The sequence below is a fragment of the Cryptomeria japonica genome, chromosome 3 (assembly GCF_030272615.1).
Source record: "Cryptomeria japonica chromosome 3, Sugi_1.0, whole genome shotgun sequence".
NCBI classification, from domain to species: Eukaryota; Viridiplantae; Streptophyta; class Pinopsida; order Cupressales; family Cupressaceae; genus Cryptomeria; species Cryptomeria japonica.
Genome location: NC_081407.1, coordinates 6,016,303 through 6,040,038, shown reverse-complemented (window position 1 = coordinate 6,040,038; position 23,736 = coordinate 6,016,303). Strand labels below are relative to the sequence as shown.

The window sequence follows — 23,736 nt, the reverse complement described above, 5'->3', positions numbered from 1 at the left end:
CCCAATTTGGTTGATATGTATTCCTGTTCCTGGGAGAGTTGGGTGGTGAATAAAGCAGAGGATATACAATAACCTATGGTCTAAAGACAATAAGCTGTAGCTCCTAGCCATTTTCAAATTCTGAATGCATTAATCAAATTAGTCAAGCACTTGATCTTTCTCTGGCACTGGACCTCCCATTACATCCAAGGCACCTCTATTGGCTTCTTCAACTTGATTTGTAATAGTCATATTTCAAGTGTACCTGCAACTGTTGCCCCGACGGCAGCAGAATCAATGCTCAATACTATGTGATAAGTACTTAAATATCTAGATTCAGATTCTGGAAATGCAGTCGTCAACCAGATCTGATCTAATTGCTGTAAAGGTGCAAACAATGAAATTAAAGCATCTAAATCACCAAAGCTTTGAAGAGCAATGAGAAAATGAATTATATATTTTTGTAATACCATTAGATAGAATCAAGCTCCATCTTTATATTCAAAATGAGTACTGCTCTCAAATTCTTCAATTCCACAAGCTGCAAGATTGCCTGTCACTCGAAAAGCAACAAGAAACTGAAAAGAACGATAACTTCTTCCTATATCATCCCATCACAACCATCCCCATAAAACTGTTGACTTCCCTTCATTGTTTACCCTGCATCAATATCAAATAGATAACCCACCTAGAGAAGTCTCTCTTCAAAATAAGCAACTGCCTCTGCTTTGCAGAACTCTGCCTTAAAAATAAGCACCTATCTCACTTTTGATTTAATTACCAAAAGAGTAACTTCATTAAACTATTTTAAGTTTTATTACAAACTCATGAATGGTAGACTATTGGTTTCTGAATAATTTGAGATCAGTTTATGAATCTTATCCCTTTCAGTGTAGCAGATCTATATATGGAACCTTTATTGCGTTAGAATCTGCAACACCTTGGTTTATTTGAACTCTCATCATAGTTTCTTAATTTTAGTCTCGAATACCCATAATACCATATTTTACAAGTGTTTTGCTTTCCATTAACCAGAAACCATCCCCGAATAATCATCCCCTAAACTTGAGATTGAAATGGTAATTGCTTGATTGAATAATGAAAACAAAGTTGTACATATAGGCAATTACATGACAATGTTTCTAAATGAAACAATCATAAACAAAAGACTGAAATAGAAACTATCTAATACAAGTAAACTAAATTAAATACAACCGACCATTAAATAGTAATTAAATACTTTAATACCCTCCCTTAATGGTCATCCTATCAACTACACCAAATTGCCCCCCTAAATTTTACAAACTTGTCCGACCTTAGAGACTTGGTGAGGATGTTTGTAGTCTGATCCTCAATAGGAACATGCGGCAAGTGAACAGATCCATCTTCTACAAGTTGTTGAATGAAGTGACAATGAAGCTCAACATGTTTAGTGTGTTCGTGGAAGGCTGGATTTTTTGGCAAGTTTCAACACCCCTTGATTGTCACAAAACAAGGGAGGAGGACCTACTTAAGACATTTGCATGTTAGAAAGCATCCTTTGAAGCCAAATTGCCTCACATGCTGCTTTGAAAGTTCCTTGATATTTTGCTTCTGTCAAGGAAAGAGATATTGCCCGCTGCTTCTTATTGGTCCATGTGATTGCACTCATGCCAAGATTGAAGACATACCTAGAAGTTGACTTCCTGTCATCAACATACCTTGCCCAATCTTAGTGTGTAAAACCAATCAGCTGAGGATCTTTGCTTCTATTGTATAGAATGCCAAAGTCAAGTGTATCCTTCACATATCTCAGTACACGCTTCCCTGCAACCCAACGTTCTGCCTTGGGGGCTATCATGATCATAACATAAGTGAGATCAGGTCTAGTGGCTATTAGGTAGATGAGACTGCCAACTAGTTGCCTGAAAGAAGATTCATTCATCACATGTTAATCTGATTTGGTTGATAGTTTCAGCCCTTTCTCCATAGGTGTAGATGAAGGTTTGCAATCATCCATCTTGAACTTATCCAACAAAAACCTTGCATACTTCTACTGAGAAATAAAGATACTGCCACTAGTCTACCAAACCTCTACACCGAGACAATAATACAGAAGTCCCAAATCTATCATATCAAATGACTGGCACAAATTTTGTTTGATCTGTTCAATCAAATGTGCTGCACTACCAGTAATGATCTGGTCATCAACATAGATGACAAGAAGAATGATGTCACTACCAGCATTCTTGACATACAAGTTGGGATCCAAAGGACTCCTCTAAAATCCTTGTCCAACCTAATATTGATCAATTTTTATGTACCATGTCCGAGGAGTCTGTTTGAGGCCATAGAGTGTTTTCACCAGTTTGCATACCTGGTGTTTTTTACCGGCAACCTTGAAACCCTGACACTACATCATATAGACTTCTTCCTCCAATTCACCATTTGAAGTCCATTCTTGACGTCCATTTGATGGACTTTCCAACCACATTGTGTTGCAATGGCCAGAACCAATTGAACGGTACTCATCTTTGCTGTAGGAGTAAAGGTTTCCTCATATTCAATACCTTCTTTTTGCGAGAAGCCCTTAGCCACCAACCGAGCTTTGTACTTATCAAGAGTTCCATTAGCTTTGTATTTCACTTTGTAGACCCATTTGCAGCCAATGGGTATCTTCCGTGGTTGAAGATCTGACAAAACTAAAGTGTTGTTCTTTTGAAGACTATGATACTTAGCTTCCATAGCCTTTTCCCATTCAGGCTTTCCTTATACTTTGGAATACGTCTGAGGCTCATAAATACTCTGAAGATTTGTCATGAGAGCAAAATTCACTGTATTCTTTTTGCTCTTGCCTCTAGAAGATCTCCCCTCAACAAGTTCATCATCATAAACAGCAACAATGGTCTTTTCCCACCATTTAGCTCAACAAGGAGAAGCACCTATATCTAATGCCGAAGGATCAACATGAGTAGGAGTGTTTGGAAGAAACTCATTGGTATGTTGATCCAAGTTTTCCTAGGAAATTCTGGTGGAACAAGATCCTACCTAGGAGATTCAACATTCTCTGGTTTAGAATCATCAAAATCTTTTCCTTTAGGTGGAGCTAAGGGAAGTCGAACACCCAAATCCTTAGCCTTCAAAGGCTGAACTTCAGAACTGAAAACAGGAGAAGAGAGCTGAAAAGGCCCTCCTTCATCAAACACAACATCTCGACTGAATATGAAATGATTAGTGTCTACATCAATCAATCGATAAGCCTTATGGTTGTCACTGTAGGCCGTCACCATCAATTTTAGGCTTTTGGAATCCAATTTTGATCTCTTTGCATTTGGAATCCAAACATAAGCAGTAGAACCAAAAAATTTCAAGTGGCTGATTTTGGGCTTCCAGATCAAGCTTCTTCTGGGGTCATCTTGTTAATGGCTTGTGTGGGTGATTGGTTCAAAAAATACACAATAGTATAGATTGCTTCAGGCCAAATTTTGTTAGGAACATTCCTATGTTCCAACATAAACTGGGCCATTTCGGTGATTGTGTGGTTTCTTCACTCAACAACACCGTTCGGCTGAGGGGTGTAGGGAGTGGTAAGCTGGCGCTTTGCCGTATTTTGCATAGAAGTTGGAGTAATTAGTAGAACAAATTCCCCTCCGATTATCTGATCTAAGAGTTGTGCTGGGACATCTTGACTGTTTTTCAACTAAGGCCTTAAACTTTTGAAATTTAGGAAACACTTCTGACTTGTTTTTAAGAAAAAACACCCCCATTTTTCTATTGAAGTCATTGACAAATAACAAAATGTACCTGGCGCTAGTGATTGATGTAGTGTTTATTGGTCCACAAACATCTGCATGGACGAGTTGCAAGACCTTGGAGGCTCTCCAAGTGTCGCCATCTGAGAAAGGACTCTGATGCTGCTTTCCTGCCTAGCAAGCTCCACAAACACCATGACTCTATGATTGAATCTCAAGTAAACCAAGAACTAGACCCTCCTAAGCCAACTGAGAGAGATAGTGATCATTTAGGTGCCCAATACTGTTGATGCCAAAGTATGCTGATGGATGAACTCTTTGCTGCCATAGCATGCTCCTGAGAATCACTAGTGTCAACAAGTCTGTAAAGACCATGATCCTCAAGGCCAACAACAATAGTGGTGCGAGTCTACTTGTCAATAATGCTGCACTTGTGTGCAGTGAAGACAACATCCTTTAGAGAATGGCGTGACAAAGAGAAGGTTTAGTTCCATGCTCAGAACTAGTATGCATTGAGAAATATCAGATTTCTCTTGCTAGATGTAATCTGAACATGGCCCTTGCCAATAAAAGATTATTCTTCTCCTCCAAAGATCATAGAATCTCTGAATGCTGTGTATTCTATGAACAAATCCTATTGATGAGTGAAATGTTGAGAAGCTCTAGAATTGATGTACCAGGCAAACGATTTGACATGGTCTGCCAGTCTTTTGGCCATAAAAGCATGAAAGGCAGATTCCTTCTGCTTAGTATGCTCTACAACATGGGCCTTCTGTTGAGACTCTCCCTACTTCGACTGTTCAACAACCAAGCATTTTCTGCATTCTTTCTTCATATGACCAAACTTGTGACAATAATTGTATTGGATATTCTTCTTGGAGTTCTCCTGAGATTTGCCTTGACCCTTCTGCTGCTGGGAGGGCTTGCCTTTACCTTTGTCTTTGTCCTAGGCTTTGGCAGTAAAGGCCTATTCAGTAGAGGATGTGCTAGTGCTGCTTCTAAACTATTGTTTCCACCAATCCTGTTGTAGAAGCTTGTTGCAAATATTAGGAAACTTCAGATAAACACTAGTGGAAGTGATATTGAGTGTCTCAATAAAATGCTTGTAAGATTGAGGTAAACTCTTGAGTGTTATCACCACCATGTCTTCTTCCTCCATTTTGTGACCAATAGCTTCTAGCTGGTTGCGTATATATTTGATCTTTGTAAGATGCTCCTATAGAGACATCTTATCATCTCGTTGGTTAACAGATTTATCACCTAACTCTATATTCTTACGCCCACCAAGGTGAGAAATGTAACCACAGTTGAACCAGTCTCAATCATTTATTTCTGACTGATTCTCTGCTTATTTTAAAAGTGGCATCTACCTTCATCAAATATTCAATGAATGATATTCTACTCAATATTGCTTTTAACCAAAGAGCAAACTAAGGAAATGCTTTTAACTAGAAAGCTTTGAAAGGCACACAAATAACAAGAATCAAATTTAAACTACTCAATTTTCAAAAGAAATATAGCTCATCACCATAGAAGCATTATTCACAGATAAATCTTTCACAGTGATAAACACTAACTAAACATCCACCATTCCAATTCTAGATAATCCACCGATAAAATATTCAGCATAAGCAAAATGAATCCATATACCATAATTCAAAGATCATGTATATTTGGAATCCACTAGTGTCTTTTCTATATTGAAATTAACTGAAAAACAAAAAATACTTAAAAATAACAAAGTCTATTGCTCTAATGAGAAAATCAAAGTTTGCCCAAAAGATCCTAAACTTAGTCCATATCCCACTATTTAAAGAACATAAAAGTAACGGTTTCTTGAAGACAACCTTTTTAAAACCAAGTCTTTTGAACTGCTATAATGACCAATATTAAAGAAAGCAATTAAAACCACAAAGCTAAACCGCCGCTCCATCTCCAGTCTCGTTGGTCTCTATCACCTCCACTTCCTGTTGGTCTTGTGCCGCCTCCCGTGCCCTGATTCTTTGCCGGTACTCTCGGTACCTGGTGACAATTGTGGTATATAACGTATGTAATATCGTTGGGGCCATAGCTTACTTTCTTTTTGCTCCCTGGCGTAGAGGTGATCTGTAGCCTTGTTTTCCATTTTGGAGCATATTGTCTGCTTCGGCAAGAGTCATGTGTATACCATCAATTTCAGCTTCAAATGATACTGCATAAGTTTGCAAATTACTCAGCTTCTTGAACGCATCTAAGGTGGCAGTTTGAGGATCTCTGATTTCCTTATGATATATTTCATTGTATTGCTTTATCATTTCCTTGAGATCTTGCACATTCTCCTCGAACCCATCCATGAGGTCTACGTCCAAGGCATTAATATTTTCCTTTATTTTCACCAGGATCTCAAAGTAATGTTCCAATATCTTATTGATATCCTTTATGTAATCATCATATATTGTCACCTTCCATTCTAAAGCTTCCAGCTAGGTGGGATCAATCTTCTTAGGGTTTTCTACCATTTTTTTTGCAATTAGCACAACATGACTCAATGAGAGGAGTTCCATGATCTCTTTAGAAAGTACATAGGTGCTACCATGTTCCTTTCTGACTTGTTGAAGCTCAGCCACCAATTCTCTTCTCTTATTGGCTACATAAATGTACAACCGTCTGAATTTGGCGAGATAGAGAAGAACATCTTGATATAGTTCTTCTATCCATTCACTTGCAGCCCTGGCATATCCGAGATTCTTTTTAACCTTTTGGACAGAGTTGGAATAAATTCCTTGAACTTGAGGCTTCCTGAGTGACAAGGTTTACAATTGATGCAATAAAATTCTTTAGAGATTGGACTTGAGATTGTGTAATGTTCCCTATTCGAAGCTGTCATGGTTCAAATAATTTATCAATCATTAATCAATAAATTGTCAATTTATCATACTAGATAATTAATTCTATCATCCCTAATCCATAATTCTTAATGCAATGTACCAACCTCTGTTACTACTTCAGCTTTAAGGAAGAAGGAGGATATGTATGTTACCAAAGCGCTTAGAGACCAACTACAATAGGCTCCCTCAAAGTTTACAGATCCAAGCCTTGACCTCTCTTGGGTCTATACCCTCAAGGCTTATGGGTCGCTGATCCCCACCCTATCTTGGGACTCAACCTATTGCTTGGATTTAGACCGCCCCTCTTTGGAATATCTCATTCCCATCTTCTTAAATACTGACAGTAATAACATGATTTAGACTATAAGTATACTAATTTCTTATGTATTATGAATATATATGAAATTATGACTGCCATGCATATTGCAGTTCATATTAAGATTACTATTAATTCTGCATAAGAACATTATTGGGCTTCATATGTTAAGCATACTTATTAAACACATCCTCATGCATACCACCAAGAATGAGGATGTTACTGCCTGTAACTTAATAACAGTTCTGATCTGATCTGATCTGCTCCATGGTGATATCACTAGATGCTTTTGATTCCTTCCCTTTATATCTCTCAATTTGAGGGAGAGGTCACACCTCTTCATCATGAATGTCCTTTGGCAAGAGACACACCCTTTCACCATTAGCACCCTTTGAAAGGGACACAACCTTCCACAATCAGATCTGCACTTTTCATTTTCCAAATTCTTCCCCCCTCAAATGAGAAAGTCTCTCTTTTATATCTCACGTTTGAGGGAGTCACAACTTATCATTTCATGCCTTCCGACCATTCATTACTTTAATCAAATTTTAATTATATTTAATTATTTTTTTTGATATTTTAATTTAATTTTGATATTTTAATTTTATTATTATTATTAAATTATATTTCAAAGTAGGGACATTACAAATTGCAATTCCAGATTTTCTTTTCTCTGTTCCTTAGCTCTCTTAATCAATGCATTAACTGAAAAGTCAGCATGATACACATCTTCTTCCAGAGTAGATGGTCCCATATCCACATGGCTGATTTTGTAGTCAGCTTTTGTTATTTCATTTTCGCATACATCTCTCATTGGGTCTGCAATTTCTAATAGTTGATGTCCGGAAGCAAAATGAGAGATAATTCAAGACATTCTTTTAGCCTTTTTTGGTTTTTAGGAGCCTTGTAGTAACAGAGTGACAGTGTCAATCGTATCTGTCATAGGAGAAGCACTTTTCCTCTTCTTTTCTACCTCCTTCAACCATGCCGGAGAAGTAGTTTCAAGTTTTGTATCTTTATTGGTGACTGATACACTCTTCACCATTTCTGTCGTCTGGACAATCACAGGGGCATTCTAAGTAGGCGAAGTTGGAATTTCTAGGAGTGCAGGAAAGGAATTATCATCAATTTTTTGTTGGTAAATAGCTTCAGAATCAGCAAGCATTGGTTTCTATTTAGTCTGCAAAGACTCATCATCCTGCTCACAAATTGATTTGAGCTTGGCTCCAGCCTCTTCAGGTTTATCGCCATCTCCTCTTGACTGTGAGTTGATGTTAGGCAATTTAGTTACTGATTTATTTGTTGATATGTTCATGGTGGTGGTAGATGTGGCTCCTTGCTTCTTCCTTGAAGATTTCTGTTCTTGAGCAGGACTGACATTTTGTCGCCATTTTCCATTTAACCAATATGAAGCTCTTCTGGAAACAGGGGCAGTACGAACCATCAAATCTGAAATTTCATTTTCCGACCAATCAATCTTGAACGAGGGTTTGGCCACAAGGGTTTGGTATTCAGGGTCAATAACGACCGCATCTTCTTTTACATCATTAGGAACATTGAAAGAAATGCCAAAAGCTTGTATTTGCTTTAAGGTTAGCCTCATGAAACTTCTCTTATACACCTCACCATCTTCTAAACAATCTTCCCAAAAATCTTCAATATCCGGATGGTGCATGTAATTCTTAGCTCCATACAAATTTTGCTTTGCATATCCTTTGCTATCAAAGTTGACCCTTGCTGGTAAATGTTGAAAATGAAATTCACTTAGGGTTTTCTCAACCCCTTTTGGCAGCACTGTTGTTCTTGCAGGAAAAGGAGGACATAGATAATGGAAATGCATATCCCTTCTTCCCCATATTCAAATACTTAACATTAACAATGGCCATTTGCCAACACACTTTAAGAAAGATAAGAAAATCACTTGGAAAATGGGGTAACTTCTATGGAGTATTCTCAAAACCCCCAATTTTGAGGTAGGTGAATCTGTCAAACTGAGTATAAAAACTCCCAAACCTCATTATCAGAGCTGCGGCTTCGTGTGAAACCCGAAGTTTAGGTTTTCCTTCAAGTTTTTTAACAATTTCCATAAGAAATGCATCATTGACATGGGAGTAAACTTTCATACCAACCTGTTTGGCAAGCTGAGGGAATTTTCTATAGATAGGCACATTTGAGGTAGGGGAACCTCGTGATTCTAATCCTGCTCAGATGGCTTTTGGCTAGCCATAAATTAAATCAAATACGAACACATATTGAAAGCTATAGTTTGTTGAAAACCTTTCAATTGTTCATTTAAATGGTAGCTAATTATTGCACCCCAATTGATAGAATTCTTTTCACTAAAGATAACCAAAATGAAACGACACATCCAAAATTCAAAATAGTTTGAGCGAGCACTCCCCACCACACGATGCAACAAAGTGATAATATCTGAAATTTCTTCTCTGAAATGCCATCGTTTGAGTTTAGTGGGTAATTGAGACTTACCTCCCCTTTCAGATTTCAACCAATTCTTGGTGATGGAATTTTTACACCAATACTCATGGGTCTTGAAAAATTCTTTCTCGGCCACCACATACATTTCTTCAGAAGCTTCTTTCTCCAGAATGCACAATGTGCGTGAAATATTCTCAGGGTAATTTTTGTGATCACCATTCCGTCTTCGGCTCTAACTTCTCGAGTCTCTGGATTATATCTCTTCGCACATGTAGTTACTAAATCAACACTTGGTATAGTGGACGGAAAACCTCTTGCATGCGCCAAGCCGCTCTGTAAGATTTTTCACGCAACGGGGTTCTGCTACCTTGCTGAAGATGCTCCAAAAACTTCTCGAAATCGAGATGTTCAATTTCAGTATCCCTTACGGTATCCCTTATGCTAGACCAATAATTTTGAATTCCACTTTGCATGAGCGTGGGCTATTGAAGAGAAGCACTGCATGAAAAACAACAACTAGAAACAAAATGCAAATTCAAAAGTTCTTCACCACCTCGTCCATGTACTTACCAAGGCATGACATGCATTTAATTTTATCCCTTGAAAAATGGTCTTTTAATTTGCATGTACCTGTTAAAAGGCAAATCAAGGTTAGTCCGTACATATCACTTTACAAGGCGGTGGTGCCCAAAAATCAAGGCAAAGCTCACAGATCGCGCGGTCGTGAGAAATTAAAACTCCAAAACCCACGATCGGGATCTTGGACTTTTCAACAACTTCCGCTCAAGTGACCAAAAGAAAGTGACTTAAGGGTATAAGTCGGGCGATCGGGAACTTATGAAAACTTAGAACTCCGCGATATGGTTAGGAAATACAAGGAACTAGTGACCGGGTTCAAAAACACATAAAGGCCACGACTTAGGACTTTTGATTGAAAGAAGTGAATAATAAGATTCACAGAGAAGGAACTCGAGGTCCGAAAATCAAAGGAAATAGGACTAGTCAGCCAAATGACTCTATTTGGGTTTCATTGATAACACATCCATCATCATGGAAAACAACATGTTCTTCAAAAAGAACGCTTGGCTTTTGTTAGACGTTTCATGAAGGTCCTTTAAATGTTGCTAGATTTCCAGAGCGGTCTTACTAGATGGGACTTGAGGAAGCTGATCATTCGTGACGGATAAATTTGAGGAGCATGATTGCTTTCCGATTGTGCTCATCATATTTGTCTTGATCTTTACCCGTTGCTGAAGTTCGAGTTGTAGTACTTGTTGTGACCATCTCACACATTGCCCCATCACAGATGGGGACCCTCTTTTTTTGCTTTAGTTTTAGGTTTTAGATAGGTTGGCAGTAGTTTGATCCTTTAGATGAGATGAAGTTGAGTTGATATGCTCCTCAACACCTTGGCTATGAACGACATATGATGATCATTTCATTTGATCGTCATCATCTGAGATAGAGACAATGAATGCAAGTATGAGGATCATCATGAGAGTGAGATGATTGATGCAAGATGAAGACTTAGACGACATGAGAAGGCTTTATTAACGATGAAGGCTCCTTTGAGTTGGCAAGGTGAGTACTACTAAAAATTTGACGAGGTTGAGTCACAGTTTGTGACCCCCCACAACCCCCGCTTGGCCCTAGTTGACAGTCAGTTTTCCAGTCAGTACCCCGCCAAAGTCCAATCTCTCCCTTGCTCATGCAGTGACCCCTCCAAAGTCTGACCTATGATGAAGATGCCTTTGCTAAGCAAGATGAACATTTTGAGGATCAATGCTTGATATTTGAGGAAGTTAAAGTGATTAAGTGAGGCTAGCAACTTTTGTGCATAGTCAGTGCCCTACCAAAAGCCCAACCTTTCTCAGTGCCTTGTCTGATCCACGACCTCATATGCTCTCCATCAGTGCTAGGTAGACGTGTGCCCGAGCATGGAGGAAGAAGATGGTTAAGTTAATGATCAAGCAAATGATGAAAAACAAATGATGAAAAGATCAATCCAAGCAAGGCATTAAGCATGAAAAGAAGATTAAGGAAGATCATCAACAAGTTTGGAGACTCAGTCAATGACCCCTAGGAAGTTTGAACTTTCTTAGTTCTCAGTCAGTGACCTAGCAAAAGCCCGATCCATCTCAGTCACTACTCATGTAAAAGTCTGAAATTTCTAGACTTATAGTGATGATGTATGTTAAAGCGCTTATAATCAAGAAGGGCCCCACCTAGGATATGAATATTTTAATTCAAATTTGAAAAGGTGATGCAAGTTGGCTTTTGTCTTGAAATCCTTAAATGCAAAACATTTAATAAAACACGAAGTCGGCCTAATGCAATCAAGATGCCTCCTTACATCTCTATAAAGGCTGGATTGATCATTTCATTTGAGCAATCCATGATTTTATGCTTCATGTGCAGAGATTCATCCAAGCTAGGCGATCTTATATTATCAACTGGCAGCGATTTTGATAAGGTGAATTCATTCAAAGATCAGCAAACTCCATTAAGTAAGACGAATTTCTTTAAAATCAGCGAATCTCCCATTAACCAAGTGAATTGCCATTCAAGGACAGTGACTTTGTTATTGCAAGAAAGGGGAATTCAACTTCAGCAATCAGTGAATTCATCCAAAATCAGCGATCCTCCATCTTCAAGAACAGCTATCAGCACCCAATATCAGCGAATGCAAACATCAACATTTGGCATTACTATCGCAGCGAAAGCGCATCAATATAAGGACAATTTTGCCAAATTAAAGACCAATTTGAAGCTACCAGGCTGTTTAGAACTTGTTTGCAGGTCTGAATCAAGTTATACTTGATCATTTTAATTGAAATCAGACCGTAGTTAATTCTGGTTCAGCTTCAGGTTCATTAATTTTAAGAGGTTTTAGTCATAAGATGCTTCTTTTATCACATTTTTGATCATCTAACATGCTTAAATGCAATTCATTTCGATTAGATTATTATTTTCAGATTTTAACAAGTCTAGGGTTTGTATTCACGCCTAGGGTTTTAGTAATTCAGCATGATTTTAGTGATTATATAAGCTTTTTAGGAGGAATTACTAAGCTAGATGCGTCCTGGATATTGTAGACATTTAAAATTATATCAAAACCCTAACTTTAACACCTCTTTTAGGTAGAACATGGCAAGCTTGAAGGCAGGAACGGTCTCCAGGAAAACCCTGATCAAGGAGGACTCAAGTGGAGTGATGCCCGAATCTAAGGTCACATCATTTTGGAGCAATGTAGGAGACACCAATCTTGGTCAGATTGACATTAAAAAGTTTCAAGGCTCCTTATACACAAGCAAGCCATCTGGATTCTCAAAGAAGATGATCGAGAGCGGGATAGTGAATGCAACAACTTTCCTCCCAGCCATCCAATGTAGTGAATTGATAGTTGAATGTGCCAGACATTATGATGCCAACACTAGAACGGTAGTGGCACATGATGGTAGAGTACTTGCTTACCTATCCGAGACAGCCATAGGTGAAGCCTTCCACATCCAGGATCACAAAGGCATGGTCTACAAGAGCAAAGAAGGAGCACAAGCAGTCTATGAGGATGATCTCGACAGATGCTGCGTGGGTATAATCAACAAGTATTGGGTATTGAAGACCAGACTGGCCTATCAAAGGTTCCTAGTAGGTTGCACAAAATTGATTTCAAGGAAGAGTTTGGTGATTTGATCACTCTACTCAACCAAGTTACAGGAAGTCCTCAAGCGTATCAATTTGAAAATTGAGTGTTCTACTTCATGGAGACAATATCAACTGAAAGAGAGAAGATCAACTGGGCAAGAATCATAAGCAATAATCTTGACATATAGTTGAAAAGACTTCAGCCCACTAAGACATTCTACATGAGTTCATATCTTTTATATTCACTAGCCAAAGCTCAAGAATACATAGGATTAATGTATAGAGGTCCAGTCGAAATGGGAACTGGAGAGATGAGAGCATTCAAATCATATATACAGCTACACTATCTTGGCAAAGCACTTTATAGAAGGGTGAACGATGCTTTCACAATGCACTTGACAAGAACATTGCAAGGTGATATACATCAAAGACTATCCTCGCAAGAAAAGGAGTTGATAAATAAATTCGGTGCTTGGTGTATCCAATTTCCTAAGTTCACCTACATAAGAATTCAAGGATGCTCTTGTCTGCCCTACATTCTACCATGCTATCCTACCGACAAGATAGTATTGCTTGAGTTGGTGAGACAATTGACTACATATTCAACAAAGTGTAGAAGAATAGATACAAGACAGAAATTGCTCTCCCCATCTCAATTGGGCAATTATTAGAAATTTAGAAGTGTCTCCATGAAATGTCCCACTCAATTTTTTAAAATTTTTTTTTCACACAGTACATTCACCCGTTAGCATTAGCATGATAAAATGTAGAGAGCAATACAAATTGGTGGTTGGACCAGCCACTTCCACTTTTCATTGGGATAGAGAAAATTGGAATTTAACAACTACTTGGCGGTGTAACCAGCCAATTACAAATCCAAAATGATTGAAGTAAACAAACAATCACTCAACCACTTATTTGGTGGGAGGATTGGAAATAACAATAACTACCTACTCAACCGCTTATTTAGCTGGAGGACAGGAGTACAATGAAATAAGATAGGCGGCCAAGCCAACCTCTTCCACTTATTCAGTGGGTATTGTGAAACAATCCAGAAATAAGATAGCTGTTAGTACTACTAATCAGCTTTACAATACATAACATGGATTTTCAGATCAAGAGATATCGCTGTCCAAAGCTGCAAATGATGTTCAATTCACTTCAAAGCTACAAGAGACTAACTACCCTAAAACAACCCCCACTATACAAAATTCTAAATCTGATATACTTTTCCAACAAACTAAAAAATACAGACCAGCAAAATCAAATCACACTAAAATGCTCACAACTTCTCCCAAACTCAATAGAATGACTCGAAACTAAATGCGAATGAATTCTAGGAAGGAGACGCCTTAGCCAAGACCGACAAACAGTTGCAAACCTGCTCAAAACATTAATACACGCATTCCAAGACAGCCCCAGACATGGTACGGCTTGGGAAGGGCGATTTGCTATAATTAATTCACAACTCCAAATTACACTCTGAAAACTGACATGAAGGATAGCCTAGGCCTTAGGAAAATCTTGCAAGAATACCCAAAAGCCACAAAAATTCACCCTTGGACTTATGATGAAAATACCACTTCAGCTCTACAACAGACCTACAACCTGGAAACTCATAGACACCTCATTACTACATCAATGAACTCCATCTGTTCTTCAGTGTAAAGAACAGTCTCACAATCTCAACTAGTTGCTATCTTTCAAGCAAGAAGCCAAGATCTAGCTAGGAGGTATGCATTCCTCGAAGCAATCAATTGGAATTTCGGCAGCACTTCGTTGTGAATAAACATGGATATCCAAAACAAGGCTAAAGCACTCATATTTATAACTTTTTGGAGCTCCAAATTCAAATTCAAGTCCCTCCAAAATGCCACGAAATGAAATGAAAATAATTCCAACTTGAACACCCCAGTAATAAAAAATTTTATTTGGCAATTCTCCCTTAAGTGGTCGCCCATATAAGAAAATATTAAAATATTTATGTTTATAATCTATTAATGCGAAATATCTCAAGGTGGCGTCCAACCAAACTTTATAAAATTGATATTTTGAGCACCAAGTCGACCCCTTAAGTCATAACACAAATCACGCCTAGGCCATGGGGATTATTAAAGTATTAAAAAATACTATTACTTCCGTATACTGAATACTGCCAAAATGAGTTGAAGGCTAAGGACCCGAGAACTGCACTGCCTGAAATAGCCTCTGAACTGGACCACTACACCCTGCCAAAAATAGTACTTACTATAAATAGAATATTGCTAAAAATAGTAAGTGTTTCCAACGTGATTTTAACCACATTTTGAGCAGTTGTCGTACTTACTAAAAATAGTAAGTCTGGAAAAAGTCACCCGATGTAGATGCATGTTGAACCATCCCGAAGCTGTTTGAAAACCAAGAAGGAATCTTGAATCCAAACTATCAAGCTCCCACGAATACACCCTTGAAAACACCAAGGAATCCTCCTAAAAAATAGGAAACCCTAATTTCTACTTCCGACTAGCCTACGGGTCTCTGAAATAGGCTAACGGCCAACCGCGCTGACTACTGCTGAGAAGGGGACATTACACTCCATCCCTACAGGCAGCGGAAAAATTAGAAGAAGAGTTGAGATCCCACTTCCTTATCCCATTCTTCTCTAGAGAGAAATTTGAACCTTACAGCAACATGAGAAGAGCTAACGGAAGAAGACACCAACATAAGCTGTAGTTGGAAGACTTGGATGAACACCTAGGATGATTTAGAAATAAGAAGAAAGATGTGCTCAAGATTACTGATTGACATTGTTAGGATGTTCAAAGTCTTTGACATTCTAGATCAAGCATAAGATAGTGGAAAACGCCTCCAACCGATGTACAAGCAAGAGAAAGACAAGAAGGTAGAGGTCGATTGAATAGATGTGGAGATCATCGATCTAAAAGACTTGATGAAGCTAGTCTTAGCATACACACGATGATGGGTGGAAATCCATAATGCACAACTGACTTTTGAATTGATGAGAGAGACAAAATCGTCCAATGAAGATACAAAAAGGACAAGCATAAGTGGAAGTGCTACCTAGTCAGCTCATTCCAGAGGTTGAAAGAGAAGAAAATCATAAGGAAGAACCTTCACACAACAAGCATAAATCAAATTCAGGCCACCCTTCTACTAGTACTTCCTCCATACATGAAGTAGAGATGAATCAAACAACCGGTCCAGAGATTCAGCCACCTAGAGGAACCATTGATCATGGAGTGAATGAATCTATGGAGTCTACAATCTAGAATAGAAGATGTGAGAAGATGGACAAGGGTAAGCAACTGCAAGTTCAAGACAATTCAATTCTGCATGAGCAAGCTAAAAGCAAATAAGGTAAAGATGTGTATGTGGATATAGAGAATGAAGATGAAGAAGTGACCTCATGTGATGAACCCTTGCTGGTTCAACTTCTTTCAAAAATAGACAGAAGTTGCAGAAGGGGGTTTCTTTAATTTGCAACACATTGAAATAATACATGAAATAATTAGCTGAAACAATAAATTGGAGAATTTAGAAGCATACTTGTAGGTCCTTAGCCAATTTATTGAAATGAAAAGATTAAATCAACAACTTACAAAGTTTTGATTTTTATTCTGGAAACAATCCAGATCTGCCCTTATTTAATAATAAGATGCCCAAACGGTAAGAAGATGGTGCCAATTAATGGGCAAGCTGTGTGTTTGGGAAAAGAGGTTTCCAAACCACATAAAATTAACAACAATAACTGTAAATAAGAAAACCTACAACAAATCTGTCCTGTAAGAAGCCAAATCTGCATGCAATCATCACCAATTTGACTTCTGAATGAAGCCAACCACAACTGCAACAATTCAACTGATCTTTAATAGTCTCACCATTACCATGCACTGAAGAATACACGTTCTCCAATGAAGAATCCAACTCGAAACCCTCAAGCTCCAAAACCCAGAGAGGAATGAGATATCAAGTAATCAACAATAATGACTTGGATTTCTCAAAAGGCGGCTTTATGCAAAAACCCACGATTTGCTTTTAGGGTTATAAAAATCTCATAAGTGTTAAAACACTTTTTAATATGGCGCCCAACTATAGAGAAAATTAAAAAGTCAGTTAAATAAATTTAAGTGAAATATTTTATTAAAAAGGCTATGTGACTTTATAATAAACGTCATTAATTAACATAGCCTGTAATTCACTGAAAAATTAATATCTCTCTCAATATGGCTCCAAAAGATGAACCGTTAGAAGCTGGAAATAAAGCTCCCAAAACCCATGTGACTAGGGGCCTCTCTAAAAATAGCCAGCTTCCCATCTATAAATAGCCAAAATGCTATAAATAGCAAATCCCTCAAATGGAGTCAGAAACTGCTCAAACGAAGCCTGAACTGAACCCAACACTCAACTGAAGAACATCATTCTCCATCCACTGACACCATGACCCTGTGTCCATACCCTGTTAGCCTACAAGGGTCCAGGAAATAAGCTAACTCATCAACTCTAAAGCCCTTCGCTAGGATGGGGACATCACACATCTCCACCCTGAGAAGATCCATAGCTCAAGGAGGTGCAAGTAGGAGAAGAGAGATCTACTATCCCAACATGGCTTAGGGAGAAATTAGCGAAGGAGATCATAGTGGTAGAATAAGAGCCTTTAGATGACTTAGACAGTTTCCTAAATAAAGCTCAAGAGATAGGTGAGAAGAGAAAGGCCACTAAGATGCCAAAGATAGCTAAGGATAACATAGGATCTCTAGTGATACAAATTGCCACTCCAAGAGTAGATAAGCCTGAAGGCGAGATCATAGCAGAAGATTATGATTTGGAGACTATTGACTTAGGTCCTCCCACCGCTAAGCAGACAATGGAAGACTTGAATGATATAGTTAAAACAGTCCATGATATGTTGAAGCTTAAAGTAGAAAAGAACAAGAAATTAGAGAAAGAAGTGAGTGCGTTGAGAAGCTACTTGCAACAGTTCAAGGAACTGCTAAGGCAACATGATTCTTCAAGCACGCTACCGCCACTGCTTCCTCCAGGCTTAGTTGATAAGACTTTCAAAAAGGCGAATGCATTTGTGAAGGAGCTAGTAAGGATATTTGATAAAGTCACAAGTGTTCTTGAAAGGACTCAAATCCTCATGGCAGCCTATGATACTTTCATTTTCACCAGAGATCATACCATGTCGAGACTACAAGCAATGAAGAATCTGCCTAAGTAGACTTTTTGGTGAATGAAGGAGTGTTGAAAGGAGGACAGTCGCCTAATTTCCAGCAGTGGTATAATTTGCTTTGAATGAGGAAGGCCATCTTCGAAGATATTAGCAGTGGATGCACTCAAGTAGACATTGCAGTAAACTTGATACATGATAAGATTGTGGAGGTAGCCGAAATCATACTTGAGAAGGAAATGAATGAAGGAATTCACATAGATACGGAGCAGCTGATCGAGAGTGAAAGTTATATTCTTCAGAACAGCCTGATCGCCTTCAGAGAAGCAGCTGGAAGATATACACTCATTCATGGTACTTGCCAACAAGACTAAAGATTTCGGGCTAGGATGGGAGAAAACTTTTGCCTTTGCCTTAGGCGAGGTGAGCTTCATAGAAGATCAGTTGAAGAATGTACCTGCTGCTCCAATAACCGAAAGTGAATTCATGGTTTCCAGATTCATTGAATTTACAACAAAAGAAAAGGATAAGGGAAATAGACTTCTAGAAGATAGTTTATTATGATCCCATGTGGTGTTATTTTTCTTATTGAAGGATTATCCCTCGATGTTTGTGCCAAGTGGATGTCACATTCCCATGGCTGATATTTAATAATTTGCAATAAAATTAGGTTTTGTTGTAACAAACTCTAATTAGGGTTTAGGTGGCAAGATCTTGGTCCTTGATTTTGATTTAATCTTGGCCATTCATTGTATTTGGGAGCACTATATAAGCCCCACATTTCATTTGTAAAGGATCGATTAGAAGAGTTTTGAAGATTCGTTGCTTGATGCTGCTAGAATTAATAAAATCATTGAAGTGTTGGTGACTTATTGTGTTTTGGAGCATTTGCTTTTTTCGTCATCCTTTTATGAGAGAACTTAATATCAAAGAAAAAAAAAGATAGAATAGAATTTGCTTAAGTATTTAGATGAATGCAAGACTAATGTGCATGATTGATAGTGAAGATTTTATTGTTCATACTACTAGTATTTCATCGATGGTGAAGTATTTTGCGTAGTCAATTGAACCTATTTTAGCCAAGTTTAACTTCAATTATTGCTTCGTCATTGATATGCTTTACCTTGAAGGTATCTATGCTTGTAGTGGTGATTTGAAAACTATCAACTATCCCTAGAAGATCGCACTAGCCTTGTGAAGATGTTCATGGCATGTCAAATCAAAGCTTAGTTGAGCTCACTTGATGTTGTCCATCATTCTTGCATTCTTAGTGTTAGTTTAGCATTCTTTTTCACTTTTTTATCAAAGATCATTAGTAGTAGTAGGAAAGAGCTATATTGCAACATTATTCGTGAAAACAACATTCCTTGTGATCTAGAAGTTTCATCTCCTAGAAAAATTACGTGAGTCCCCTTGGAGGAGCAGCAGAACACATCAAACCATTGAAGCTATCCAACACATCAAGACCTGACATTGGAAACCTTGGAGTCGTCTCAAGTGATCACATAGTTTATTCAAGAGAGGATAGAGTATTCAATACTTTATTCTATGGTCGATCGTGCATGAAACTCACATCAATATAATTGGCGCTAGGAGGAGGGTTGATCATTGTGAATACCTAAACAACTGAACTCCAGATTTTATTGATTTATATATGTAAAATTTATCTCAAGCCTTTTTATTCTCCTCCGTGCTCAACAGAATTGGCTCTAGGAGGGCTCCCCAAAGAGAAACATCTTTAAGGAGAAATCACTATTCAAGGAAAGCAATTTATCATGAACCACCATGGTGCTACCACATAGAGGCATATTTCACAACCTAATCTGGGATTTGACTACAATCGAGAAGATATTCTTTCAGGATTGAACAATCTTGCTTGGAAGGAGAAGAGAAGTGCAACATAGTATATAAGAGTGCAATTTGTCTTGGATGAAGAAGAAGAGAAAGCTTTAGAAATTGCAGTAGCTATTGAAAGAGCACTCCTTGATCAAAGATTCCCACTTCCCCCTGCATATCCTTGAAAGGTTCGAAAGAAAAAGACTACACGTTGGAGCGCATCATTTCATTCTTGCTAGAAAGATTCCACAGTATTCTAAGGTCTACTCTAGGAGAAAGAGAGTATCGAGAATTGAGATTCACTCCCAAGCATAGGCATGGGAAGAAGAAGGCTTCGTCTAGCCAAGAGACACTAAGTGGTGAAGACATTTTTGGCTTGTTCACAACTCCACCACATCAATATCAAGATCAAGGAGTTGATCAAGCAGATCAAGCTAACATAGCTCAACCAGTTGTGCAAGCAGCCGGTCAAACAAGTTCCCAATCAAGCTCTCGACCAAGCGGATCAACAATGCGAAACAATCTACCTCCTCCAAATGGTGCTTCGAGGATGGTCACCAACCCATCCCCACTAGTATTCTCTGATTATCATGATATGCCGAAGAATCCTAAAAACTTTTGCTTGAAATTCAACGTGAATGATCTGAATTGGACAACAAAAGATCACATTAAGCTATTTGAAGACATCTTGTGGAATAGACCGATTGAGTATGGGGATTTGGCTTGCAGGCTCTTCACTTATTCCTTGGGAGACGAGGCACATTCTTGGTTCATCCATTTGCCCATAGGTTCCATCGACTCATGGGAACTTATGAAGGATGCATTCCTTGGAAAATTCAGCATCCCAGTGACACCTTTAGAACTATATAAACAATTTATCAATTATAAGAGGGTAGAACACGAACCAATCACTGCATTCAATAATAGGTTCCACAAAGCCTACACGAGGTTGAAAAATCCTTACCTTGTAACTGATGCGAGAGAAATATATTATTCATCCTTAGATCCTCTTACAACAATGTTTGTAAAATCTCCTCCCACTTCAGCGAATTTGTTTCAACATATATCAAGGCTGTAGAAGTAAGAAAAGGTTTGGGTCAAAACATAGCTAGGCCTCTACTTCATATGGGATCACTAGTAGCGGCGAATTAGATTCAAGGAATGAATTAGGATTTGATCCATCACATGCTAGTCTTAAATCCAGTGCCGCTATCAACATATCTAGCCATGCAACCATCTAATCAGCTGGTGCTCCACACACGAAATCCTACCTCACAAACCTCCCAAACGCATCCGGTGTACTTGCAAAGTGCATCAACATAAAAAAGGCCACCAGAAGAAAAGGAGGAAATGAGGGAACTAATTGAACAAGTGAAGAAGCTATCTTCAAATGTCTCACATTTAAGGAATCAAAACAATCAATTGCAGAGCATGCAAAGAAGCTTTCAAATCCACTAGGGTAACTACTAGGGTTACCAAGGAAATAACCAAAACTTTCAAGGAAATAACCAAGGATATCAAGGGAGTAACCAAGGTTTTCGTAACAACAATCAAGGATTCCAAAAAGGAATACGGAATACAACGCCCAACAATGGAAATGTCCCATCACCATTGGACAACCCGCCGACAATAAAGAATCCACTAGCTGACAAGGTCTTCCTTGTGGAAGCAACCCTATCAAATTGGTGTAGGTTACATAATACAAGTTAGCATTCTAAACTACAATGCCTTGAATTGAATGTTGCAACTGACATGTTCCAAGAGGAGGTGCACAACAATGAAACAATAGAAAACCCTCTAATAACGGGATATGAAATAGTCCCCACAGTGAGATATGATCAAGCCTTGATCATTGAGGATTTCAAATTTCCTCCCATAATCATTGAGGAGATGTTAGATCAAAATGGAAGATTTCCACCAGCATCAGCAAATGCTCATATGGTACCACCATGTTCCCAGTTGCTGCCTTTAACCGCTAATGGATCAATAGAAGAACCTCACTATGTATTTCCTCCACTTGGCAATAGTGTTTTGGTAGAAGGAACAAGAGAAGTCCAAGCATTCCAATAGTCGTCATGGAACTATCAACCCAAAGTTTATCAGAGAAACCACTGAGGGCAAGATCTTTTGGCCACGTCTATTCCTCCTAATAATTTCTTGACATCACCAAATCCAAATGCAAGTGACACCCCAAATTATCCAAGAGATACACTGGAATACAGACGAAATATTGCTTCTCCTCAGGTTCAAAGAAGAAATAGTAATCCACCTCAAGGCCAAGCAAACAACGCAACCCCTCAAGGTCAGAATAGCAATCAAGCAACGTCTCCCCAAAGTGAAGTGAAAAGATTAAGTTTGTATGTGTTTGAAGAGTTTAGGAAAGAAAAAATAAGAGTATCTTTGATGGAACTAATGAGAGTACCTGAAATTCGGGAGACACTATTGGGAAGTCTCGATGATGCTACTGCTGCAAAGACTACCACTCATAATGCGTTAAGCTTCCCTAGAAATCAGATGAGTGCCCCTCAGTCTAATATCGCTTAGAATACTAACGTGGCCCAAGAAGTATCACCTATTCCTTAAGATCAATTCAATGATGCGTGGCAGCCACCAAACATAGTATATATGGTTCAGAGTTCGTTCGACTCACCAAAGGAGAATAATCAATTCAAAGACACAAGTATACGCAGAAGCACTAATATAGCAAAAAGCAAAGGACAAGTTGAGAAGGAAAATGTCCTTGAAAGCCAAAAATCGCCTGTCATGGCTACAAGTACTACAACAAAAGATGGCAGAGTGAAAATTGAGAAACCCTTCAAAAATGAAAAAGTTGCTGTAAATCAAGATGCAACAAGAAAGGGAACTCAAAAGCTATTGCAAGTGGGTCGCCACTGCTGACAAAACTTGAAGAAAAGCCAAGATTCCAAAAGGACAAACCGATTGTTTTTTACCGAGGAAAGGATGACCCAGCCCCATTCCTTTTATTCATCAGAATCTTTGGAAAGATGTTGCACAATTGTTTGATGGACTCAGGTGCATCCAGTAATGTCATGGCTCTTGTAGTATGTCGAAGGCTAGGTCTCATTCCCACTCCTACAAACAAGAAAGCTACTCAACTCGACAAAATAGAACTCCCAGTGATAGGGGAACTAAACAATATACATAAGCAACTGGCAGCCAATCCAAGGATCCAAAATTTCATTGATATCTCAGTAGTAGACATCCTAGACGGACATGACATGCTTTTGAGTAGAGATTGGTCCCAAAGATTGAACGGGTATCTGACAACAAACTTCTCACACGTGGTTGCCACGGAAAGGACTCCCAACTAGATCAAGATTGATAGTACATCGAGGTTGAAGCTGATGATAACAAAATATGGGAAAAACGAACTTATAGAATTTGAGAAGTGCTAATGTTGCAAGGACCAATGAAAGAAGATGACTCTCAGAGGGCACCTAATTCATCTGAAGCTCTTGTTGAGAACGATTGTGATTCCTCCTCCGAGGATGGTGACGACACGTTTGAAAATTTCAGGAACTTTGTCCTCAAGAATGTTAGTCAAGGAATAGAATTGAGAAATAAGGCACACATAGAAGACTTGTTATTACCAAATTGTTGTAGAATACATAGTGCCTTCCATTCAGAGTTCACATGTGCTGCGTGCAAAGGTGCTTTGGATCAGGTCTATAAGAAGATCCTGCAGGTATTGAAAGATGAAAAGAACGAATGGATTAAGAATAATATAAACTATTC

The 23,736-nt window shown here is 38.5% G+C and overlaps 1 protein-coding gene across 2 annotated transcripts in view; it reads left to right on the top strand.

The window, feature by feature from the left end:
- LOC131065665 (protein BCCIP homolog) overlaps nt 1–23,736 on the top strand; it is a 79,119-nt gene that overhangs the window by 38,433 nt on the left and 16,950 nt on the right. The window lies entirely within an intron of this gene.